Here is a 25,521-nt window from a genome sequence, read left to right as displayed (position 1 = left end):
AGTCTTATTTGAATGTTCTACAGTGTCTCAGGAACGCTTCAGGGACACAGGGACAGGTCATGTTTGTATGGCTAACACAGGGATCAGAGGAAAAAACTCCTTCAGAGGCAAGAGCTGTAGTAAGTTAGGAGAACAAATTTCACATTGTAGCATGTAAAAGAATTCCTTTCTTTTCAAGCCTGAAAAATATCCCATTGTATGTAATTTCCACGTGTTGTTTATCCATCAATGAATGCTTCCACCTCTTGGCTACTGTAAATAATGCTGCTATGGACACAAGTGTGCAAATACTTCTCTCAGATCCTGTTTTTTTATTTATTTTGTTGTTGTTTTGTTCACTCTCATGTTCTCTCCATGCCTTTCAGGAACTCCTAGAACCCGAATGTTTGGTTTTTTTAATAGTATCCTGTAAGATTCCCAACAATATTTTTTAGATTTCTAATTTTCCTCTTCTTTTCTTTGGTTTGACTGTATACTTTCCTGTGCCCTTTGTCTTCTAAGTCCGATATTCTCTCTTCTGTTTCACTGACTCTGTTTTTAAGGCTCTCTAATGTGTTTTTCATTTTGATCTATTGAGTTCTTCATTTCATTTGATTTTCTCTTCACTATCACTTTCCTGTTCTACTAGTTTCTGCATTTCATTTTGATTCCTCCTTAAGATTTCATTTTCATGAGAGAGATTTTCTACCCTGTCCATTAAGGGTTTCCATAGCTCAAGCATTTGTTTTTGAAAATTTCTAAATGTTATTATTATAAATTTTTTGAAAATCTGTATCTTGCATTTCTTCCGTCTTATCATCTTCATAATCTTGGCTTGGGGTGTCTTGGTTCATTTGGGGGTGTCATAATGTCTTCCTTGTTCTTGTTTCCTCGGTTTCTGTGTCTGGTTGCTTGGCATTGTGGAAGATATTCTTGGGATTCTTCTTCCATCACTGCAGTGTTTTTTTCTTGTTATACTATGACTGTATTAAGTGGACTGTCTGCTTTTTGATGGAGCCTTAGAGGCTTGAGATGGGTGTGGCCTGAGAGCTCTGTTTGGTTCCTCAGGTTTAAGGGTGTGCCAAGGTGACACTCCCAGGTTAGGCATGGTAAATTCTCTCTCTCTCTCTCTCTCTCTCTCTCTCTCTCTGATTCAGAAGGGAAGTAATTCCACACAGCTGAGCAGAATTAAGGTAGTCTGCTTCCGATCTCTGGCTCCTGTGGGAATATTCACCTACTCTTTCCCAAGGACCACATAGGGAATCTTTTCTGCCCTCAGTGTGGGCTCAAAATTCTCCTGCAGTCTCCCACTGGGTTGCCAAAGTTATCAAATTGCAGCGTCTCTGGAGAGTATTCACGTGAACTCTGTGAGTTCTCTCACCCACTGTCTCTTTTATCACAGTCTCAGTTCATTAGCTCCACACATTCACTAGGTCCTAATCTCCTGTTATTTCACCCCCCCAGAGTCAGGCTTTTCTGCTTGGCTGAGGGCAGGCACAGCCCTGAGGTCGTGCCGCTTTTCTGTATGTCCAAAATGGCGTCTGCTCTTTGTCTTGCTTGCCTTTGAGAGGTGAGCGGAGAGAGAAATTCCGGGTCTGTACTGGTCCCTTTTTTTTTTTTTTCCTCTCTCCTCTAGTTAGCCTGGTGAACTTTTCCCCACGGGGCTTCAAGCCTCGTTCCCTCTAGGCTCCTCATTCTCTCTAGGCTCCTCCTTCTGCTTTCCCACCGGTTGACTCGAGCTATTGAGGGTTGGCTCACCTCGCATTCCAGTGCTGGTGCATAGATTCTGCCACAGGTGTCCCGAGCCATAGACTCCCATGCCCTCCACAGAGGTCCACCGTGAATCACTAGTTCCAGAAAAATTTCCTCTGCTGTTTCTTCCCCAACTCTTCCTTGAATCTGCAGTATCTCCACTTTTATTAAACTGTCTCTTCCTGGAATATCAGTGTGCTCCCTTCCTGTTCCGCCATCTTGCCCAGTCTCCAATCCTGAGCATTTTTTTAATGTATCTGTTGGCCATTTGAATTTCCTTTTTGAAAAATGCCTGTTCATTTTTAATTTTATTAATTTGAGTCTTCTCCCTCTTTTTTTGGTTATTTTAACCACTGGTGTATCAAGTTTGTTTATTTTTTCAAAAAACCAGCTCTTCATTTCACTGATCTTTTTTTTGTTTCAATGTTGTTTATTTTCTCATCTAATTTCAATTATTTCTTTATTCCTATTAATTTGGCATTTGGTTCATTTTTTTCTAGGTCCTTGAGATGTACTGATAGCTCACTTATTTGATGCCTTTCCAATTTCTTGATGTAGGCACTAATTGCTATAAACTTCCCTCTTAACACTACTTTGGCTGTGTCTCACACATTTTTTTTTTATGTTGTATTGTCATTTTCATTCATTTCCAAGAATTTCTTTATGTCCTTTTTGGTTTCTTCTGCTACTTGATGTTCATTTAGGAGCATGCTTTTCAGTCTCCATGTGTTCAGATATTTTCTAGAGATTCTTAAATTGTAATTTCCACCTTCATTCCATTGTGGTCAGAAAAAATAAACAATAACACTTTCAATTTGTTTGAATTTGCAGATAATTGCTTTATGGCCAGCACATGGTCTATTCTAGAGAAAGTTCCATGCACTGATGAAAATAATGTATATTCTTCAACTGTAGGGTGAAATGTTCTATAGATATCAGTTAGGTCCATTTTATCCCTAGTGTAAGTTCATTCTGTTGTTTCTTTGTTGACTTTCTGTCTAGTCAGTCTATCCTTTTATGAAAGTGGGATGTTGAAGATATTTTTTGGAGTCTGTGTTTCCCTTTAAATCTATTAACATTTATTTTAAAATTGCCAGACCGTTAGCATTGGGTGCACATACGTATTATAGTCACATCTTCCTGTTGAGTAGATCCCTTTGTCATTACATAATGCCCTTCTTTGTCTCTTAACAGTTTTTGTGTTAAAGTCAATTTTGTCAGATTTTACTTTCCATTAGCATGGGATGTTTTTTCCATCCTTTCACTTTCAGTCCTGTGTGTATCTTTGTTGATGAGGTGAGTTTCTTGTAGGCAGCAAATAGATGGGTCTTATTTTTTTAATCCTTTCAGCCATTTTGTATCTTTTTAATTGGAGAATTGAAGCCATTTACATTGAAGGGTACTATTGATAAGTAACAACTTGGCCCTGCCATTTTCCATAAATAGTACTGTTGTTTCCATTGTACTTTCACTAGGAGGTCTTCTACCTTCACATTCTTTCATAATGATGACTATCTTTCTGTTTTTCTGTGTGATGCACATCCTTAACTATCATTTATAAGCCTGAATGAATGATGACAAATTCTTTCAATTTCTGTTTGTTTTGGAAGGTCTTTAGTTCACCTTCATTAATAAATGAGAGCTTTGCAGGTATTCTGGGTTAACAATTTTTTTTCTTTAAGACTTGGAATATACTCTTCTTTCTCTCCTAGCCTGGAGGGTCTCTGATAAGTCAGCTGTGACTCTAATTGGAGATCCTCTGAAAGTAATCTGGCATTTCTCTTGTGCACATTTTAGAAACTTTTCATTATGTTTTACTGTTGAAAATTGACTACAATGTGTTATGTTGAAGATATTTTTAGTCATGACTATTAGGAGTTCAATGTGCTTTCTGTACTTGGATGTCCCTTTATTTATCCAAATTAGGGAATTATTATTTCACTGAATATGCCTTCTAATCTATTGTCTCTTTTCACATCTTCAGGAACTTGTAAGCTCCATATGTTGGGTCATTTCTTAATACCCCATAAATCCATAAATCTCAAACATCATTTTTAACTTTTTTCATGTTTATTCTTTTTATTTTTTTTCCTGACTAAAATATTTCCAAAGATTTGTCTTCTAGCTCTGGTATTCTTTCTTCTGTTTCACCAAGTCTGTTGTTAAGGCTTTTCCCTATATATTTTTTTATTTGCCATATTAAATTCTTCATTTCTTATATGTTTAATTTCTCTTCAAAATCTCATTCTCACAGGAAAATTTTTTCATCCATATCACATATGGGTTTCTTCAACTTGTTACTTTGCTTCTCATTGCTTTTGAATAATCCTATGATCATTCTTTTAATTCCTTTCCAGTCATTTCATCAATCTCTTCATATTCACATTCTTTTTTTTTTCTTTTTTTTAACTTTTATTTAATGAATATAAATTTCCAAAGTACAGCTTATAGATTACAATGGCTTCCCCCCCATAACGTCCCTCCCACATTCTAATATTGAAGTTTTGTTGTGTTCCTTTGGGGAAGTCATGTTATCTTCATTATTCATTTTTCTTGAATTTCTGCGATTATTTTAGGCATTTGTTAAATACTTGGTTTTATCTTATAACAGCTTTTATCTTTGAACTATTCCTCTGTGGATTAGTGGAGTGTCTGCTCTTTCAGTAAATACCCAGAAGCATGTACTGGGTGTGGCCAGGGAACTTCAGTGCTCCAGGGTGGGGCAGGTATCCAGGTTATACCCAAGTTGAGCATGGTAGATCTCCTCTATTATCAGCAAAAGGGTATAACCACAACCTCACTTCCAAGGTGATCAATGACTGGGCTTTCCCACAGTGGGTACAACCCCCATCCACACTGGTGCATAACAACACAAAGGATCTGTGCAGACCTCAGTGTGAACACAGAACCCTCTCAATGACTCATCAGAGGCTGTCAGGGAGCTCTGAGCTTCTGTTGCCAGATACAGATTGCCCAGAGACCCAGCTACACCCATGCCCTATCTTCCAGTCACAAGATTCCAACAGTCATAGTGCTAAGAGATCCCATAGTCACAGGATACAAAGGATCTGCTTGGCCCTACAAACCTGCCCGTGGAGAAAGCAGAAGACTTCCCCAGAGCCGGCTGTCTATGAGTTCTCAACCTTGGCAGTTTGAGCATCAGAGCCTATGATATGTTGAGAGGATGATGGCACCTCATGGTTCTACATGTTTGTCCAGCCCCTATTAACCCTCTCAGCCAGACACAAAGTCAGTGTGGAATGTGGCTTTTTCCCTCTGGTAAAATCCCCTGGTCAAAGACATGTTCAGGAACTGCCACAGCTTCAACTGGTGCCAAAATAGTGCCTCTCCCCACCAGTTGCCAGGCACCCTTGTTGGGGGTATGGGGAGAAAGAAACATGCTTTTCTTTCCATGGATTAGGAGGTACCTAGCTCCTGATTAGGACTCCAGGTGAGACCCAAAAGTAGTGTGGTCTGCAAAGCTCTCCTTCAGGCAATATCACCAGTGACATGGGCTGCCACAGTCTGCTCTCACCTTGTTCTTCAAAGCTGGTGTGTATTTCAGTTCTTGGCTACAGGGGTTGTGTGTGGTACCTGTGCTCATTGCTGTGTGTGCACATCATCCAGGCTCCTCCATGGCCCCCCTCTCTCTTCTGTAGAATTTCCAGTGCAAACTTATCTACAACTCTTTCTCTGATTTCTTCTACTATTTTCCACTTGTCAAAAGTAGCACATCTTTTCCCTATCCAGTCATCTTGGAACTCCCAGAAGTGAGATTTCTAAGTCATATGATAATTATATTACTAACATTTTGAAAAACTACTTCACTGTGTTATGAAGTGACTGTACAATTTTAAGTTCCCACAACAGTACAGAAAGGACCAAGTTTCTCCACATCCTTATGAGCTCCTGTTATTTCCTGTTGTGTGTGGTTTTTGCTAATAGCCATATCAATGAAGATGGGGTGACATTTTGCTTGGTTTTGACTTTAATTTTCTTGGTGATTAATGATTTAAGGATCTTTTATATGCCTGTTGGCCATTTGTATATCTTCTTTAGGAAAATGTCTATTCAATTCCTTTGCCCTTTTTTAAAAAATGTTTTGGGGTTTTAGTTGTTTAGTTTTAGGTTGTTTTTTTTTTTTTTTTCAAGTACATTCTGGATCTTACTTCCTTATCAGATATATGATAAATAAATATCTCCCCTCATTCGATAGGTTGGTTTTTCACTCTGTTGATTGTGTCCTTTGACTCACAAAATGTTTTAAGTTTTAATTCAAGCTGCCTGTTTTTTTCTCTTATTGCTAATGCATTTGGTGCTATATCGAAGAAATCATTGCAAATCAATATCATAACATTTCCTACCATTGTGTTCTTCTAGGACATATATAGTCTTAACTCTTAATGTTTCATGCATTTTGAGTTATTTTTTTAAAATACTCATTTATTTAGTGGCCAGCATTGTGGCATAGCATCTAAGGCTAGCACTTGCAATGCCAGCATCCCATATGGACACAAGTTCAAGTTTCTGCTGCTCTACATCTATACCAGTTCCCTGTAATGGCCTAGAAAAAAGCAACGGTTGGTGGCCCAAGTGCTTGGGTTCCTGCCACCCACATGGGAGACCTGGATAAAGCTCCTGACTCCTGGCTTCAGCCTGGCCCAGCCCTGGCTGTTGCAACCATTTAGGAAGTGAACCAGTAGACAGAAGATAGATTTATTCATTCTCTCTCTCTCTCTCTCTCTCTCTCTCAGTTTCAAATAAATAAGTATTTTTTAAAAAGCTGAATTAGAAACAAAGAAGCCAGGACTTGAACCAGCAATCCAATATGGGATATGGTGTTGCAAGCAGCAACTTAACCTGCTGTGTCAGAACATCCATCCCTTGAGTTAATTTTTGTAGTGGCATAATACTTAATTACCCAGTAATGTAATATGTAGTTATCCAGTTGTGCCAATACCAGTTATTGAAAATACTGTTTTCCTCTATTGACTGGTCTTGGCATCCGTATTGATGATCATTTGATCTTATATGTGAGGCTTCATTTTTGTGCTCTCTATTTGATTTTAGTGGTCTGTATGTCAGTTCTTATACCAAGTCCTGTTTTGATTACTGCAGATTTGTAATAGGTTTTTACATCAGAAAGTGTGAGGCAAACAACTTTGTCTTCTTTTCCAAGATCATTTTTGTTATTTCAGGGTCCCTTGAGATTCCACATGAATTTTAAGATAAACTTTTTATTTCTGCCAATATATCATTAGATCCCTTTCAGGAATTGCATTAAATCTTTAGAATACTTTGAGTAGCATTGATTTTTTAACAATGCTAATGCTTCAAATCCATAAACATGGTATATCTTTTCACTTATTTTTATTTTTCTTTAATTTCTTTTTGTTCGTACATAGTTTTCAGTGTACAAGTGTTTGGGTTCTTTGCTAAGTATACTCCTAAATATTTTATTTTGGCACAATTGTAAATAGAATTATCTTGGTAATTCTTTTTCAAAGTGTTCATTGTTTTGGTGTTTAGAAATAAAGCTGATATTTGTGTGTTAATTTGTATTATGCAATTCTGTTGACTTTGTGTCTTAGTTATAACCATCTTTTGTATATGTGTGGAAGCTATAGTGTTTTCTACATAATAAAATTATGCTGCCTTCAAACAGAAATCATTTTACTTCTTCCTTTCAATTTGGATGCCTTTGATTTATTTTTCTTGCCAAATTTCTCTGGATAGGACTTCCAGAACTATGTTGAATAGAAGTGGCCAAAGTAGGCACTGTTTTCTTCATCTTAGAAGAAAAGATTTTTCTTTCATCATTGAATGCAGTGTTAGCTGTGAAGTTTTTATCTATGATCTTTATTATGCTGTGGTGACTTATTCCTATTCCTACATTACTGAGTGCTTTTCATCATGGATGGTGTTAGATTTTGTTAAGTGTTTTCCTGCATTCATTAGGATAACATGGGTTCCACCAACCCTCATCATGTTAATGTGGTTTATTACATTGATTTTCATCTGTTGAAGCATTCTTGAATTCAGAAATAAATTCTAGTAGTCATGTTGTGAAATCTTTAAAATGTGCCTTTTGAATTTTGTTTGCTATCATTTTGTGAGGATTTTTACATTATTTATAATATTTATATATTTATATAAATTTATGGCACATATTATATATTTGTAAATAATTATATTAATCAAGGGTATTGGTCAGTTGTTTTCTTTTCTTGTAGCATCTTTGGTTTTGGCTTTCAGGCAATTGCTGACCTCATGGAATGAATTGGAAATATGTGTTCCTCTTCAACTTCTGGAAGAGTTTGAGGGGTGGTATCAATTCTTGTTTAAATGTTTGGTATAATTCACCAGTGAAACCATCTAAACCTGGGCTTCTCTTTGTTAGGATATTGTTGATTTGTGATTCAATCTCCTTATGAGTTATAGGTCTGCTCAGATTTTTCATGTAACAGATGTTACGATTCTGGGAATTTACCTATATTCTCTGAGTTATCACATTTGTTGGCATACATGCATTTTGAATATGAGACATTTTGACAATTTACTAAAGATATTTAAAGACTTATGGCAACACTAACCTAGTCAGCAATGAATTCAAACACAATTGTTACCTCAAAAAGACAATATCCTAGTATTTACACAAGTACCCACTCACAGTCATCGTGTTGTTCAGTGGGTTGACTTTTTAGCACAGTGTTTCAGTGAAAGTGCTCACCTCCCCAGCTAGGCTTCCTTAAAAGCTTATGGTTGGCCAGCGCCGTGGCTCAATAGGCTAATCCTCCGCCTGCAGCCCTGGCACACCGGGTTCTAGTCCCATTAGGGGCGCCAGATTCTGTCCTAGTTGCTCCTCTTCCAGTCCAGCTCTCTGCTGTGGCCCAGGAGTGCAGTGAAGGATGGCCCAAGTCTTTGGGTCCTGCACCTGCATGGGAGACCAGAAGAAGCACCTGGCTCCTGGCTTTGGATCAGCATGGTGTGCCGGCTGCAGCGGCCATTGGGGGGTGAACCAACGGAAAAGGAAGAATTTCTCTCTGTCTCTCTCTCTCTCTCACTGTCCACTCTGCCTGTCAAAAAATAAAAATAAATAAAAATAAAAATAAAAAAGCTTATAGTTAAGTCTAACATATGTTGCAGTAAACAGGAGACACTTCTCTGATGCTAACTCATTTTATTATTCCTCTGCAACTTAGTTGTGAATTTCAGTGTTGTTAGCTATAGTAAAAAAGAATATCATTGATCAAAATTCAGTGGCAAGTCAGTGATTATCCATGTGTTCAACATACCAACTGAATAATGCAAAGGTATAGTATAATTTCTTACAGAAGGTATTTCTTAGACCCTAAGGATATCTCCATCATTCTTACTGAACTGAATAATTACATTAATTTAATTGGAAGTATTAAATTTTCTGACGTCTGTGGAAGGCATTATCTTTAAAAAAAAAAAAAAGAAAAATTGTTTATTTTTTTGGAAGGCAGAGTGAGAGACAGAGAAAGATCTTCCACCTGCTAATTCACTCCCCAAGTGGCTGCAACAGCCCAGGCTGGGCCAAGCCAAAGTAAGGAGCCAGGAACTCTATTTCCCACATGGGTGGCCGAGACTCATCTGAAGTGTGAGCCATTTCCATCCTGGGGCCTTCTATGCTCCTCAGGAGAAGAAATGGATAAGGAGTAACTGCGAACTAGGAAGCTTGGTGTGGGGTCTTTTGGTCCGGGATGTGTTATACACAGAAAGAGACTCATCCGCAACCTGTCCAGGGTGGACAGGGCCTTATGCAGTAGAGGTGATGAGCGTCTCCTACTCTTGGTTCTATTATTGTCCTATTGTCCTTGTGCTCATTAGAGGCAGCCCAAAGGATAATAGCAAATTTCTCTTTATGGACCAATCATAAGTTCCTCCGCATAGTCTCAGTGTTTAATTATTTGTAGTTTACAGAGGAATAAATGAAGATGAGACAGGCTGGAGAACACAGAATAAGAGTTAAAGCAAGGTTCCAAAAGGCTAGATTCCTAGGCTAGTAGCTGGTTTTCTTTACTCTGCTATTTCCTTAAGTTTAAAATATAATCTAAAACTCTCATTATTATTTGCTACTTAGCCTTTCAGAGCACGATATACAAGCATTGCCTCGACATGAGCTTTCTCATATTACTTTGTTGTTTTTAAGCAGCTGCCATGACACCATGGTCACTTAGTTTTCTTTCCTCCTGGTGGTTCCTTCTCAACCTCCTTTACAGACTCCAGGATGCTAGGTATGGATCCTGGAGTCTCCAACCCCAAATATGTTTCTGCCATGGACTTCTCATTTCACTGAATAACTAGTTGTTCAGGCCCAAAGCGGAAAGAATTGTCTTTTATTTCCCAGTTTCCCTCATCTTCCAACATCTACACCAACCATAACATTATCTAAGTAAGCACTAGCAACACTCTGCCTAAAATACCTCTGCATTTCAGTCTCTCCTTTTCACGTCGACCACTGTTGTCTTCTTCCACACCTCTACCTTCTCTGTCCTGGGCTACTGAAGCTTGCCATTAATTGATCCCTCTGCATCCAATGTACCCCAAGCATAGCCCTCTGGTCCCAAACTATTTACAGTCAGCAAACAGAATGATATCCTAAAAGTACATTCTCCAACACACTCCAATGCCTCCCATTGCAAATAGAATACAATCTAAAATCTCCTGTCTTTTGAACTCATGCCCAACAAGTGCTTCCTTATTCATCACATCCCATCTGCACGAGTATCCTTTTTCTTCCTCAGACACTCCAAGCTCATTCCCACCTTGCTCTTTCCTCCACCAGAAATACATGTGTCTGAAACTCTCTCCTGTTCTCTCCTTCCCAACACACACGCCTCCTCCTTACACAAGCCTTCCTGGCCAGCGAGGAGAAGTCACCATAGTAACACCATCTTAACCATGACCCAGATTCTTTCAGAATACCACATGTCCCTGTTTAAAATCGTCCTATTTATTTGACTTCTTGACTGATTGTAGGAGCTTTTTCTTGTTCACCTCTCAATCTCTAGCTTTGAGTAGCACCTGTGACAAAATGTGCAATAAATTTATACATAGTCTAATGGCAAAATAAACATATATAGAAAACTTATAAAGTAGGGAAGAAGATTAGAAGAAAAACCTATGCTCTTTATCCAGAGGTAGCAACTCTCAATTCATTCTCATTCTCATCTAATTGTGCATGTGCATGTGTGTAATCAAATTTATATATTGTACATACTATTTTATAGTCCGCTTTTATTGCATGGCAATCACTATTAAACATATACCCCTATAAATGATAATTATTATAAAGTTTAAATATGAGCATTTAAAAAAATAAACACAAGTAGAATATAAACAGTGAAAGTCATACCCGACTCAAGCCAGCTCCCAGAAGTAACTATGGAACATCACATTCTGTGGTTTTTCCTTTATCTTTAAAAATATACACACACGTCATACACATATGTAAGATGTGACAAACCATAATACATATATAGAGTACATATATATGTATATATATATATGCTCATCAACATACATGGTAAAATAAGATCACAGAATTTAATTGTAATTTCAGAAGTTATCGAGATCTTTCCATGTCATAACAAGCTCAAAATTTCAAGGACTTTTTAATCTTTAATTGGCTGCAGGGTGGGGAGAGAGGCAAGCCAAGAAGAAGCAAGTTGATTCCTGTTACAGGGAGGTACAGGAACTAACGAGAGCTCTCTGAAGCAGGGACTTGGAGTGGGATTGTGTACAGAGGGAGAAATTCAAAGTCTACAAGAAGAATACAGAAGCTAATCTCATGTCCTCACTACACAGTCAAGTGACTACCACTCCCCACCCTGTGCAGAAGACTAGGGAAGTACCAGGAGAATCCTGTACAGAAATCACAGCCAAGGGCAGAAAAAGGCACACGCTGGCAACAGACAAGCTACAGGAAGTCTATATATTCAGTGGTGAAATGCCCAGCCCATTCCCACAGTGGCTTCTAGAATCATAGCAACCAGATTGAAAGATTCTGCTCCAGGAAAACTGATCACCCAAATATACTGGCAATTAGGAGTGTTCCATGGAAGCAGCCGGATTCTCCACCTTCCCCAATGGTGAGGCCCGCTAGCTGAGCCCAATCAACACAAAAGAAGCTTTCAAACTAAGTTTTTGCGTATCTCTCAAATATAAAATAGTTAGCCATAAATATGAAACATTCAAGAAAATCCTCAAAATTGGACCCTAGAGACCAAAATATATACATAAACGAACCAAAGATGGAGCTTAAAGGAAAAGGACACAGAAAGGATCATAAGCAAACCCAAACACTTACTAATTTTCCTTCCACAAATTAAGATGGATTGATACATTCTTTTTTTTTTAAAGATTTTATTTATTTGAGAAGTAGAGTTACAGACAGAGAGAGGGAGACACAGAAAGATCTTCTATCTGCTCGTTCATTCCCCACATGGCTGCAATGGCTGGAGCTGTGCTGATCTGAAGCCAAGAGCTTCCTCAGGATCTCCTTCGTGGATGCAGGGGCCCAAGCACTTGGGCCATCCTCTACTGCATTCCCAGGCCATAGCAGAGAGCTGGATCTGAAGAGGAGCAGCCAGGACATGAACCAGCACATATGTGGGATACTGGCACCATAGGCAGAGGCTTAACCTACTACACCACAGCACCAGCCCCAGATTGATAAATTCTTTAAAAAGGAATAATTAGGTGCTGGCATTGTGGCATAACGAGCAAAGTCATGCCCATGACACAGGCATCCCATTTGGGCACCAATTCAAGTCCCAGCTGCTCCACTTCCAATCCAACTCCCTGCTAATGGCCTAGGAAAAGTAGCAGAGGATGACCCAAGTGCTTGAGCCCCTACCACCCACATGGGAGACCCAGAAAAAGCTCTTGGCTCCTGGCTTCAGCCTGGGCCTGCCTTGGCCATTGCAGCCATCTGGGGAGTGAGCCATCAGATGAAATCTCTCTCTCTCTCTCTCTCTCTCTGCCTCTCCCTCTCTTCTGTAACTATAACTTTCAAATAAATAAATAAATCCTTTATGAAAAAAGAATAATTCAAGAATAAGAAAAACCTCTTGGAAATGAAATAATCACATATGTTAGGAGAAAAAATTATTTTCAACAGAAACATTAAAAAATTAATATGGGGGGCTGGCATTGTGGCACAGCAGGTAAAGCTGCCAAGTGCAATGCTGGCATCTCATTTTGGAGTCCCAGTCCATGTCTCAGCTGCTCCAGTTCTGATCCGGCTTCCTGCCAATGCACCTGGGAAGGCAAATATTTAGTTAATGAAAGATCAGACTTCTTTGTTTCACCCTTTTCTCAAGGGTCTCCCATCCATCTGCCAGTTCCCAGGGAGACAGCTGGCAGCAGGTTGCATTCACCCACCTGTGGGGGGAGTGACCTTTGTAATTAGTGCATCCTGTTCTTCACCATGGGTTACTATTTGCCTTTATCACTACCGCCAAGTACACCCCTAGAGTGAAGAATGGTCTGTTTTCTTCATTCAGGTCATCAACGCATGGAAGAGGATTCTCAGGGACCTTGGACATCAGCTGCTGTTGACATGGTCTGTTCTTGGCCTTAGTTGTGTTGTAGATAGCTATAGCCCTTGTGTGGCCAGATGGCAGATAGCCTGAAAACAAAGGCTGCCATACCCCATGGCATGAGGTTGTGCCCTAGCACTGTTATTTAGCAGTAAGTGTGGCTGTGATAACTGCAGCCAGCCTGTGCAACACAGTGACAGCAATGCTCACTTGAGATGCATTTGGATAGGAGAGGAAGCGCTGGCTCCTATGAGCTCTGATTCTCCAATATCCATAGCATAAGACAGGGGCAATGGCAATGATAAGGATTGCAGACTAGTTACTTGGAAAAAAAAAGTCAATAAAAAGCTTAGACCAACCAACAATTGACCCCCTATGGCACACTGTGCATGCTGAGGTCCTCCATGGAAATGTTATTAAGGAGATCTTCTGTCTTGCAGCTGTGGGACACACTTTGGAAGATCCAGGATAGGGTTTGATTGAAAGATGATAGACCCACAAGGAGGATGAGTGCATGGTCCCAGAAGGTCTCCCACACTGAAACTCACACAGTGAGAGGGAAGGATTTGGATTCTGAGACCTGACTTTCAAGGGAAAACCCCAGGCAGGATGATTGTCCTCTTAAGTAAAGAGAACAACCTCCTGGTGCCTGGAACCTGGTGCCACAGCTTGGCATGAGGCAGACAACTTGCAAGAAGCTGTGGGTCCTCCTCATTGCTCCTTCACTGATCATCTCTGGATCATTAGTGAGGGCACGATTTCATAATATTCTGAATGGGGAGGCAAAGTCCACAGTACAGGAAAAAATAGCTTGTCCTCTGAAAGAGCTGGTCTATACAGCCAATGAGAGCTAAAGGAGTGTGTATGGAATAGACCTCAAGGACTTTGGATCAAAGGATGAGTTGGTAGAATGAATTCTCCCCCAAAAAACTGCAGGCATATATCACTTTATTGAGCTTCCATTTATTGTGCTTTGCAGATACTATGTTTGTGGCAAACACAAAACCATCAGCAAGCAAATCCAGTGGTACCAGTTCCACAACAGCATGGATTCATTTTTTGGTCTCTCTGTCACATTTTTGTAATTATCATAATATTTCTTTTTTTCATTATTATAATATGTGTTAGGAGGGTCTGTGAGCAGTAATCTTTGGTGTTTGGTTGTAATTGTTTTGGGGCTCCATGAACCTCATCCATATAAAATGACAAACTTCATTGATAAATATTTTGTGTGTTTTGACTGTTCCAACCAGCCATTCCCTGTCTACCTCCCTCTCCTTAGGTCTCCCTATTCTAAAGTTAAAATTTGGTCAGCTGATAACCACACAACAGTTTCCAAGTGTTCACGTGTGAGGCAGACTTGCACATCTCTCACTTTAAATAAAAAGTTAGCAATGCTGAAGTTCAGCAAGAAAGGTATGTCAAAAGCTGAGATGGGCTGAAAGCTATTTCTTCTGTAGCAGCTGGCCAATTTGTGAATGCAAAGGAAAAGTTCTTGAAGGAAAATAAAAGTGTCACCCTAAGGACAGGCATGTGGCTCAACATTTAAAACCTTGGGACACCCGCATGCTAAACTGGCATACCTGGGTTCAAGCCTTGGTTCAGCTCAGTTGGTTCTACAACTGTATACCCTGAGAGGTACCAGTAATGACTTGAGTGGGTTGTACCCCTGCCATCCACTCAAGAGACTTGGAGTGAGTTCCTGGCTTCTGGCTTTGGCTTGGTCTGGCCCTACCTGTAGCAGGCATTTGTGGGGTGAACTAGTGGATGAGAGATCTCTATCTCTCTTTCAAATAAAAAAAATGCTCATTAAAGTGGAATTTAAAAATAAGTTTATTTTTAAGTGCTGCACTAGTGAACAAATTAATAAGAAAGCAAAACAGCCTTACTGCTAATATGGAAAAATGTTTAGTGGTCTGGATAACTCAAAACAGCTACAACATTGTCTGAAGCAAATCCTAATTCAGAAAAAGGCCTTATCTTGCATTCTATGAAGATGGAGAGAGACGAGAAAGCTGCCGGAGAGTTTGAGCTAGTAGATGCTGGTTCATGAGGTTTGAGGAAGAAGCTGTCTCCATAACACACAAGTGTGAAGTAAATGGGACAGGTGTTTGATATGTGATTCAGACACAGTTTGCGATGGCCACATCCCATACTGGAGTATCTGGATCTCCTCCCCATTCCCGCTTCCTGCTAATGTGTACCCTGGGAAGCAGCGGCAAGTGATGGCTCAAATACTTGGGTCCCTCCTGTGTAGACCTGGCTTCAGCCTGACCCAGTTCTGGCTGTTGCTGGTACTTGGGGAGTGAATTAGCAGATAGAAGATATTAATTTTCATATTCATTCTCTCTTTCTTTCTCTCTCTCATAAAATTGCGGGGGGGGGGGGGATGATGCAAGGTGAAGAAGTCAGCACTATAGAAGCTGCAGCAAGTTGTCCAGAAGATCTAGCCTAGATCACTGATGAGAGCAGCCACACTTAACAGCGTATTTTCAATGTTGACGAGACAACTTTCTATTAGAAGGAGATGCCATCTAGGACTTTGATCAAAATCAACACCTGGCATCAAAGCTTTAAAAGACAGGCTGACTCTCTTATTAGGAGCTAATGCAACTGATAAAGTTGAAACTAATTTTACCTTACACCAAAACTGCAGGGCCCTAATGAAATACACTGAATCTGATATAGGGAGGGAGCACACCAAAGGTCCAGGAAGAGAAGGTTCAAAGAGGGGTGAGAATTTGTAGTTTTGTGGAACGAGAAGCTCTTCCCGAAATTGGGGAGACAGGGTGGACCTGTGATGAGGACACGGATGCCTGAGGCACAGGACACCAGCAGGAGTGTGTACGCACCAGCGCTGGAAGCCGAGGTGAGATGGGGCGCTCACCCAGCACTGTGGCAACAGCTGCTGCCGCCCCTCCCCCAACCCACCCTGGGACAGACACAGACACACAGGACTGAGTGGGGGAAGAAATAGAAAATGGAACAGAGTGAGTGGCGCCAGCGGAAAGAGTGCGCGATTCAGGGGTACTAATTGAGAGACTGAGTAAGCCAGTATCTCTTGGCACCTCCTCAGAGCTGCAGCGGGCAGGAAGCAGCCATTTTGTCTGCTTACAATCGGGCTTAAAGGAGAACTGTCTTTGCCTCTACAATAACCTTCGGAGGTGGAGCCCAAAGGTGGAGCAGAGCGACAGGACACTTCTTGTGCAGGGGCGGGCATCGAGGGAGGGCAGCTTAAAGCCCTGAAGCCTGTCTACTCAAGTTACAAGAAAAAAAAAATGAATAGTGCCTGCAGGAAAAGGGCAGGATCCAGAGCTGAGAAATCAACAGGAGCCGCCCAACCTATAATCAGAGCTGTAGCGGGCAGAGAGCAGCCATCCTGTCTGTCTATGTTCAGGCTGTGTAGAGCAGCCTGCGTACACTGGATATTGGTACAGAATCACAGCAGCCTATAGCAGAGGGAAATCAGCCTGAAAAACCACCCAGATGGAATGCCAAAAAAACAAAACAAAAACCCACAATAAGAATATAGAAGAACATATAAACTTGCCAGTGGAGCAGGCTAAACCAACCATAACAGAGGCTGAAGAAGAAGTTGAAACCATGCCAGAAAAAGAATTCAGAAAATTAATAATCAGAATACTTAGAAATAATGAGAAACAGTGTCAAGAGCTGAATGAAAAACAAGCCCAAGGATTAGAGATCCTAAAGAGAAGCCAGAATGAAATACTAGAACTGAAAAACTCAATTGACCATATGAAAAACACTGTGGAATCCCTCGGAAATAAAACAGATGAAATAGAAGACCGAATATCAGAATTCGAAGACAAACTTCCATAAATAATACAGTCAGTTCAAACGCAGGAAGAAGAAATTAAAAAATTAAAAAATATGGTCAGAGACCCACAAGATTCAATCAAATGGTGTAACGTTCGGATAATAGGAGTCCCTGAGGGGGTGGAAAGAGAGAATGGATTGGAAGGTGTCTTCAACTAAATAATATCAGAAAACTTCAAACAAAGGCAGCTGGATAACAACACACAAATACAACAGATAGCCAGGACTTTGAACAGAGTAGGCCAGAAGAGAAATTCACCACAAAACATTGTGGCAACACTCAGCTCAGTGACACACAAAGAACAAATCCTAAAATGTGCCAGAGAAAAGCGACAAATCACATTCAGGGGTAAGTCAATCAGACTCACCCCAGACTTCTCATCGCAAACACTACAGGCAAGGAGACAATGGCATGATATATTTCAAGTTTTAAAAGACAAACAATGCCAACCTAGAATACTATACCCTGCAAAGCTATCATTTATGAATGAAGGGGAAATAAAAATCTTCCACAACAAACAGAAACTGAAAGAATTTGTATCCACGCTTCCAACCCTACAACACTTGCTCAAAGATGTGCTGCACACAGAAATACAAAAACAAGAACTTCACTACAAAAAAAAAGCTAATGTAGAGAAACCCACAAAGTTCAAAATACATAAACAGCTCGTTCAGGAAACATGAATGGGAAAAGACAATACTTAACAGTAATCACACTGAATGTGAATGGTCTTAATTCTACTACCAAAAGACATAGACTAGCTGATTGGATCAAGAAAGAGAATCCATCTATATGCTGCCTTCAGGAGACACACCTTATCAGCAAAGATGCACGCAGACTGAAAATGAAAGGATGGAAAAAGATACTCCAAGCTAACAGAAATCAAAAAAGAGCTGGTGTGGCCATCCTAATATCAGACAAAATAGACTTTAACATAAAAACTACTAAAAGAGACAGAGAAGGGCACTATATAATGATTAAAGGATCTATCCAACAGGAAGACATTACTATTGTAAATGTATATGCACCTAATTACAGGGCACCTGGCTACCTGAAAGAATTACTAAAGGATTTAAAGGGAGATACCGACTCAAATACAATAGTAACAGGGGACTTCAATACCCCACTCTCACCAATGGATAGATCAACCAGACAGAAATTCAACAAGGAAACAACAGAGCTAATTGACGCCATAGACCAAATAGACCTAATAGATAGCTTCAGAACCTTCCATCCCACAGACACAGAGTTCACGTATTTCTCCCCAGTACATGGAACATTCTCTAGGATTGACCATATGCTAGGCCATAAAGGGAGCCTCAACAAATTCAAAAAAATTGAAACTATACCATGCAGCTTCTCAGATCATAGCACAGTGAAACTCGAAATCAACAACCCAAGAATCTCTACACCATATGCAAATATATGGAGAATGGACAACATGATCCTAAATGAACAGTGGGTCATTGAAGAAATTAAAAGAAAAATCAAAAGATTTCTAGAAACAAATGAAAACGATAACACAACTTATCAAAACCTGTGGGACACAGCAAAAGCAGTGCTAAGAGGAAAGTTTATAGCAATTGGTGCCTACATCAAGAAGCTGGAAAGGAACCAAACAAATGAACTCTCCATGCACCTCAAGGATTTAGAAAAACAGCAGAAAATCAAGCCCAAATCCAAAAGGAGGAGAGAAATACTAAAGATCAGAGAAGAAATAAACATAATTGAAACCAAAAAACAATACAAAAGATCAACAAAACCAGGAGCTGGTTCTTTGAAAAAATAAATAAAATCGACACACCATTGGCCCAACTAACCAAAAAAAAAGAGAGAGAAGACCCAAATCTGTAAAATCAAAGATAGTAATGGAAATGTAACAACAGACACAACAGAAATAAAAAGAATTATCAGAAACTACTACAAAGAGATGTATGCTAACAAATTGGGGAACCTGGAAGAAATAGACAGATTCCTGGACAAATACAACCTTCCTAAACTGAGCCATGAAGATATAGAAAATCTAAACAGACCCATAACCATGAAAGAAATTGAATCAGTAATAAACGCACTACCGAAAAAGAAGAGCCCAGGACCAGATGGCTTCACTGCCGAATTTTACCAGACATTTAGAGAACAACTAACCCCAGTTCTTCTCAAATTATTCAAAATGATTGAGAGGGAATCCTTCCAATTTCTTTCTACGAAGCCAATATCACCTTAATTCCTAAGCCAGGAAAAGACACAACAGAGAAAGAAAACTACAGACCTATCTCCCTGATGAACATAGATGCAAAAATACTCAACAAAATTCTGGCAAACAGAATCCAACTGCACTTCAGAAAGATCATTCACCCGGACCAAGTGGGATTTATCCCTGGTATGCAGGGATGGTTCAATATTCGAAAGTCAATCAATGTAATACATCACATTAATAAATTGAGAAACAAAAATCATATGGTTATCTCAATAGATGCAGAGAAAGCATTTGACAAAATACAACACCCTTTCATAATGAAAACCCTATGCAAATTGGGGTTAGAAGGAACATTCCTCAACACAATTAAGGCAGTCTATGATAAACCAATGGCCAGCATCATAGTGAATGGGGAAAAGTTGGAGGCATTTCCATTGAAAACTGGCACCAGACAGGGATGTCCACTCTCACCATTGCTATTCAATATAGTCCTAGAAGTGTTAGCCAGAGCCATCAGGCAAGAAAAAGAAATTAAAGGGATACAAATGGGAAAGGAGGAAGTTAAACTATCCCTATTTGCAGATGACATGATATTATATATAGGGGACCTGATAAACTCCTATATGAGACTACTGGAACTCATAGAAGAGTTTGGTAAAGTATCAGCATACAAAGTCAACGCTCAGAAATCAACAGCCTTTGTATACACAGACAATGCCAGGGCCGAGGAAGAACTACTAAGATCAATCCCATTCACGATAGCCACAAAAACAATAAAGTACCTTGGAATAAATTTAACCAAGGATGTCAAAGACCTCTATGATGAAAATCACAAAACACTAAAGAAAGAAATAGAAGACGACACAAAAAAAATGGAAAAACCTGCCATGCTCATGGATTGGAAGAATTAATATCATCAAAATGTCCATTCTTCCAAAAGCAATTTACAAGTTCAATGCAATACCAATCAAAATACCAAAGTCATTCTTCAAAGACCTAGAAAAAAACGATGCTGAAATTCATATGGAGAAACAGGAGACCCAGAATAGCTAAAGCAATCCTTTACAATAAAAACAAGGCCGGAGGCATCACAATTCCAGACTTCAAGACATACTACAGGGCAGTTATAATCAAAACAGCCTGGTACTGGTACAAAAACAGATGGATAGACCAATGGAACAGAATAGAAACACCGGAGATCATCCAAACATCTAAAACCAACTCATATTCGACAAAGGAACTAAAACCTATCCCTGGAACAAGGACAGCCTCTTCAACAAATGGTGCTGGGAAAACTGAATGTCCACATGTCACAGTATGAAGCAAGACCCCTACCTTACACCTTATACAAAAGTCCACTCAACATGGATCAGAGAACTAGAGATGCGCCATGACACCATGAAACTAATTGAGAGCATAGGAGAAACCCTTCAAGATATCGGAATAGGCGAAGAATTCCTGGAGAAGACCCCACAGGCACGGGTAATCAAAGATAAAATAAACAAATGGGAATACCTCAAATTGAAGAGTTTCTTAACAGCAAAGGAAACAGTCAGGAAAGCGAAGAGGCAACCAACAGAATGGGAGACGTTATTCGCAAACCACACAACAGATAAAGGATTAACAACTAGAATCTACACAATGATCAAAAACACCACAGAATCAAAACAAACAACCCAATAAAAAAAATGGGCCAAGGACCTTAACAGACATTTTTCAAAAGAGGAAATCCAAATGGCCAACAGACACATGAAAAAATGCTCAGGATCCCTAGCCATCAGGGAAATGCAGATCAAAACCACAATGAGATTCCACCTCACTCCGGTTAGATTGGTTTACATACAGAAATCAACCAACAACAGATGCTGGCGAGGATGTGGAGAAAAAGGGACAGCCTTTTGGTGGGAATGCAAAGTGGTAAAGCCACTATGGAAGAAAGTCTGGAGAATCCTCAGAAACCTGAATATAGCACTACCACAGGACCCAGCCATCCCACTCCTTGGAATGTACCCAAATGGAATTAAAGAGGAGAAAAAAGCCATTTGCACCTCAATATTTGTTGCAGCTCAATTCACAATAGCTAAGACATGGAATCAACCTAAATGTCCATCAACGGATGACTGGATAAAGAAACTATGGGATATATACTCTATGGAACACTATACAGCAGTAAAAAAAAAAAAAAACAATGAAATCTGGGCATTTACAACAAAATGGAGGAAGCTAAAAAACATCATGCTGAGTGAAATAAGCCAGTCTAAAAGGGACAAATATCACATGTTCTCCCTGATCAATGGCAACTAAATGAGCACCTAAAATGATACCCACTGAAGTGAAATGGACACTATGAGAGACAATGACATGATCAGCCCTTGTCTAGACTGTTGAAGAACAACTTACTATTTTGTTCCTTTAGTATTTTTGTTGTTGTTGTTGTTGTTGTTGCTCGGTTTGCTCTACAAAAGACCACTGGTTGAACTCTGCAAGCAATGCACAACCATTCTTAAGTGTTTAAAAATTAACAGAAAATTGATCTCTGTGAAACATAGGAGTGGGAATAAGAGAGGGAGGAGATATATAGGACGGCACATACTCACTCAGACCTACCTCCAATGGTGGAACTAGAAATGTGCCAGGGGATTTCAACTCAACCTTACCAAGGAGGCAGGTACCAATGCCAGCACACTTGGTACAGTGATAAGTATAAATACACAACTGATCAAAAAGATAGGGTAAGTGTCAAAGAGATTACACAAATAAGACCAGTGTAAGCAAATAATGAAGGATAGAATCAAAAGGGAGAGAATGATCCTGTGGGGGAAGCAGGACACACAGCAGACTCATAGACTGGCAAACGCCCAAAACAGCACTCCTGCCTCAGAATCAACCCTTGGAACTTTCGGATCTGGCTAAAAGGTCCATGAGAGTCTCACAGGCATGGAAAGCCATGACATGGTGGCAAAAAACAATCTAAATGAAAAATCCTGGTGAACAAGACCCCAGCAAAAGATCAGGCCATCAAGGAGAGAGGCACCTTTCTCTGACGGGAGGAAGGAACCTCCACTGTGATATGGCCTTGACTAAACAAATTCAGAGTTGGTGAACTCAAGGGGCTTCCATAGCCTAGACAGCTCATAGCAAGAGTCTTGGGTGATTGCTGACATCATAAATAAGAGTGCCAATTGTTAAATCAACAATGGGAGTCACTGGGTTCATGCTCCCCACGTAGGATCTCTGTCCTTAATGTATTTAACTATGAAATTCAAAAACAACACTACTAGTCGAACAATACCCTATACCTGGTTCGGTTGTGAGTGCAGCCTGTTGAAATCCCTGCTTAGTATATACTAAGTTGATCTTCAGTATATGAAGGTAATTGAAAATGAAACGTGATGAAGGGCGGGATGGGAGAGGGAGTGGGAGAGGGGAGGGCCACGGGAGGGAGGGAGGTTGGGTGGGGGGGGAGCCACAACAATACAAAAGTTGCATTGTATATTCTACTTAAAACTATTGGTTGAACTCTGCAATCAATACACAATTACTCTTAGGTGTTTAATTAATGCTATAACTAGTACGCAAATAGTATTTTACACTTCGTGTTTCTGTGTGGGAGCAAAATGTGGAAATCTTTACTTAATATACGTTAAATTGATCTTCGGTATATAAAGATAATTGAAAATTAATCTTGATGTAAAGGGAAGGGGAGAGGGAGTGGGAGAGGGGAGTGTTGTGGGTGGGAGGGAAGTTATGGTGGGGAGGAAGCTATTGTAATCCATAAGCTGTACTTTGGAAATTTATGCTCAGTAAATAAAAAAAAAAAGGAATACACTGAATCTACTCTTCCTGTGCTCTGTAAATGAAACAATAAATCCTGGATGACAGCACTTCTGACTACAACATCGCTTATGGAATATTTTAAGTTCATTGTGTTGAGATATTACTGCTCATTGACAGTGCACCTGGCCACCGAAGAGACCTGATGGAAATGTATAGTAATATTAATGTTGAGTCCACATTTGCTAATCCAACATCCATTCTGCAGCCCACGAATCAAGAAGTAGTTTTGACATTCACATCTTATTGTTTAAGAAAAACAATATACATGACTAAAGCTGCCATAGTGATTCATAAGATGGATTTGGGCAAAATGAATTGAAAACTTCTGAAAAGAATCCCCCATTCTAGATGATAATAAGAATATTTATAATTCATGGGATGAGGTCAACACTGATAGGATCTTGGAAGAAGTTGATTCCAGCCTTCATGGATGATGTTGAGAGGGTCAAGTCTTCAGTGGAAGAAGTGACCACGGATGTGATAGAAATAGCAAGAGAACCAGCATTAGATGTAGAGCCTGTGATGTGACCGTGATCTTGTGATCTCATGATGGAATTTCAGTGGATGAAGAGTTTTTTCTTATGAATGAGCAAGGAGAATGATTTCATGAGATGGAACTTCTCCTGGTGAAGATACCGTGAACGTTGTTGAAATGACAACAAAGGATTGTGTGTGTTACATAAGCTTTGTTGATACAGCAGTGGCAGGGGTTGAAAAAATGGACTCTAATTTTGATGAAATTTCTATTGTGGGAAAATGCTACCCAGGAGCATCTCATGCTATGGAGACACTTTTCATGGAAAAAAAAAAAAAAAAAAAAAAAAACGGAGTCCATCAGTGTGGCAAACTTCAGCCTTGCCTAGTATTAATGAATTGCTGCAGTACACTAACCTTCAGAAACCAACGCCCTGGTTGGTCTGTGCCTGCCAGCATTGAGACTAGACCCTCTGCTAGGAAAACAGGTTAGGACTCACCGATGGCTCAGAGGCTCATTAGCATTTTTAACAATATTCTTAATTAAAGCATGTAGATTTGAGATTTGTTAGACATAATGACATCGCATACCTAACAGAGTGCAGTTGAGTATAAACATCACACTTGGATGCACTGGGGATCCAGAAACTTCATGTAACTCACGCTGTTGCAGTGGTCTGGACCCTAACCCACAATATCTCCAGAGTGTGCCACTTAGAGACAAGTTGGTAAGATCAAACCCTTCCATCATGGGGGGTACAGTAATTCACCTTAAAAGAGTTGACATTTGCTTCCATCTCCCTTCCCTGCCTGCAGTGGTTCTGGGAAGGGGGTTGGAACATGTCACCCAAAATATGCCACTTTGGCATAAGGATTATTTTGAGTTAAAGGGATTTGAAAAACAGCAGAGGCCCAAGTACCTAGGTCATCCTCTGCTGCTTTCCCAGGCATATTAGCAGTGAGCTGCATGAGAAGTGGAGCAGCCAGGACTTGAACCAGCACCTATATGGGATGCCGGCACTGCAGGCAGCAGCATAACCTATTATGTCCCCCCACTTCTGATTTTTTCCTGCAGCCACAGCAGACAGTTCCCATGCAGAGAGACCACTTCCGACTCCAGTTGTCTGTCTGCCTCTCGGCTGGAGAACTTTCCCTGGTGCTAGAGAAGTTGGCTCAGTCTGCACAGGGCTGTCCAGACATGCTGGGGATTTAACTTTCAAGAGCAAATGTCAACAGGGAAGGTTGCATAGATAACACAGTCTCTCTGCCCTCCCAGAGAACTATTTTGGGATGCATTCTACACAGCTCCTGAGAGAGTCCCCATGCTACAGCCTCAGTTGCCCACAGCAATGATCTGACTGTGAAAACACACACTTAATTGTCTTTTTTTCCTAAGCTATCTATCCTCTCTTCTCTTTCCTTCACTTGTGCTACCTGGGATCACCACCTAAATTCTCTACCCCCAAGTCCAGGCTCAGAAACCCACATTAAGACAGTGCTCCATTAAAAACCAGAAAGCATTTCTCCTGAGGACTGATTCATTTTAGCATATTAAAGGATCCAAAACTTGCATCATAAATTTTAAAAACTAAAATGTAAGCAAATACCGGAACCGGCACTGTGGCATAGCAGCTAAAACCGCCGCCCACAGTGCAGGTGTCCCATACGGGCACCGGTTCAAGTCCCAGCTGCTCCACTTCCGATCCAGCTCCCTGCTGTGGCCTGGGAAAGCAGTAGAAGATGGCCCAAGTCCTTGGGCAGCTGCACCTATGTGGGAGACCCGGAAGAAGCTCCTGGCCTGGCTTTGGATTGGCACAGCTCCAGTCATTACAGCCATCTGGGGAGTGAACCAGCAATAGACGACCTCTCTCTCT

At 40.2% G+C, this 25,521-nt stretch overlaps 1 pseudogene; it reads left to right on the top strand.

The window, feature by feature from the left end:
- Positions 1 to 24,860, top strand: part of LOC138849855 (tigger transposable element-derived protein 1-like) — a 28,684-nt pseudogene extending 3,824 nt beyond the window's left edge.
- The last annotated feature ends 661 nt before the right edge of the window (positions 24,861 to 25,521 follow it).

The sequence above is a fragment of the Oryctolagus cuniculus genome, chromosome 5 (genome assembly GCF_964237555.1).
Source record: "Oryctolagus cuniculus chromosome 5, mOryCun1.1, whole genome shotgun sequence".
Taxonomy (NCBI): domain Eukaryota; kingdom Metazoa; phylum Chordata; class Mammalia; order Lagomorpha; family Leporidae; genus Oryctolagus; species Oryctolagus cuniculus.
This window is presented reverse-complemented; position numbering and strand designations above follow the sequence as displayed.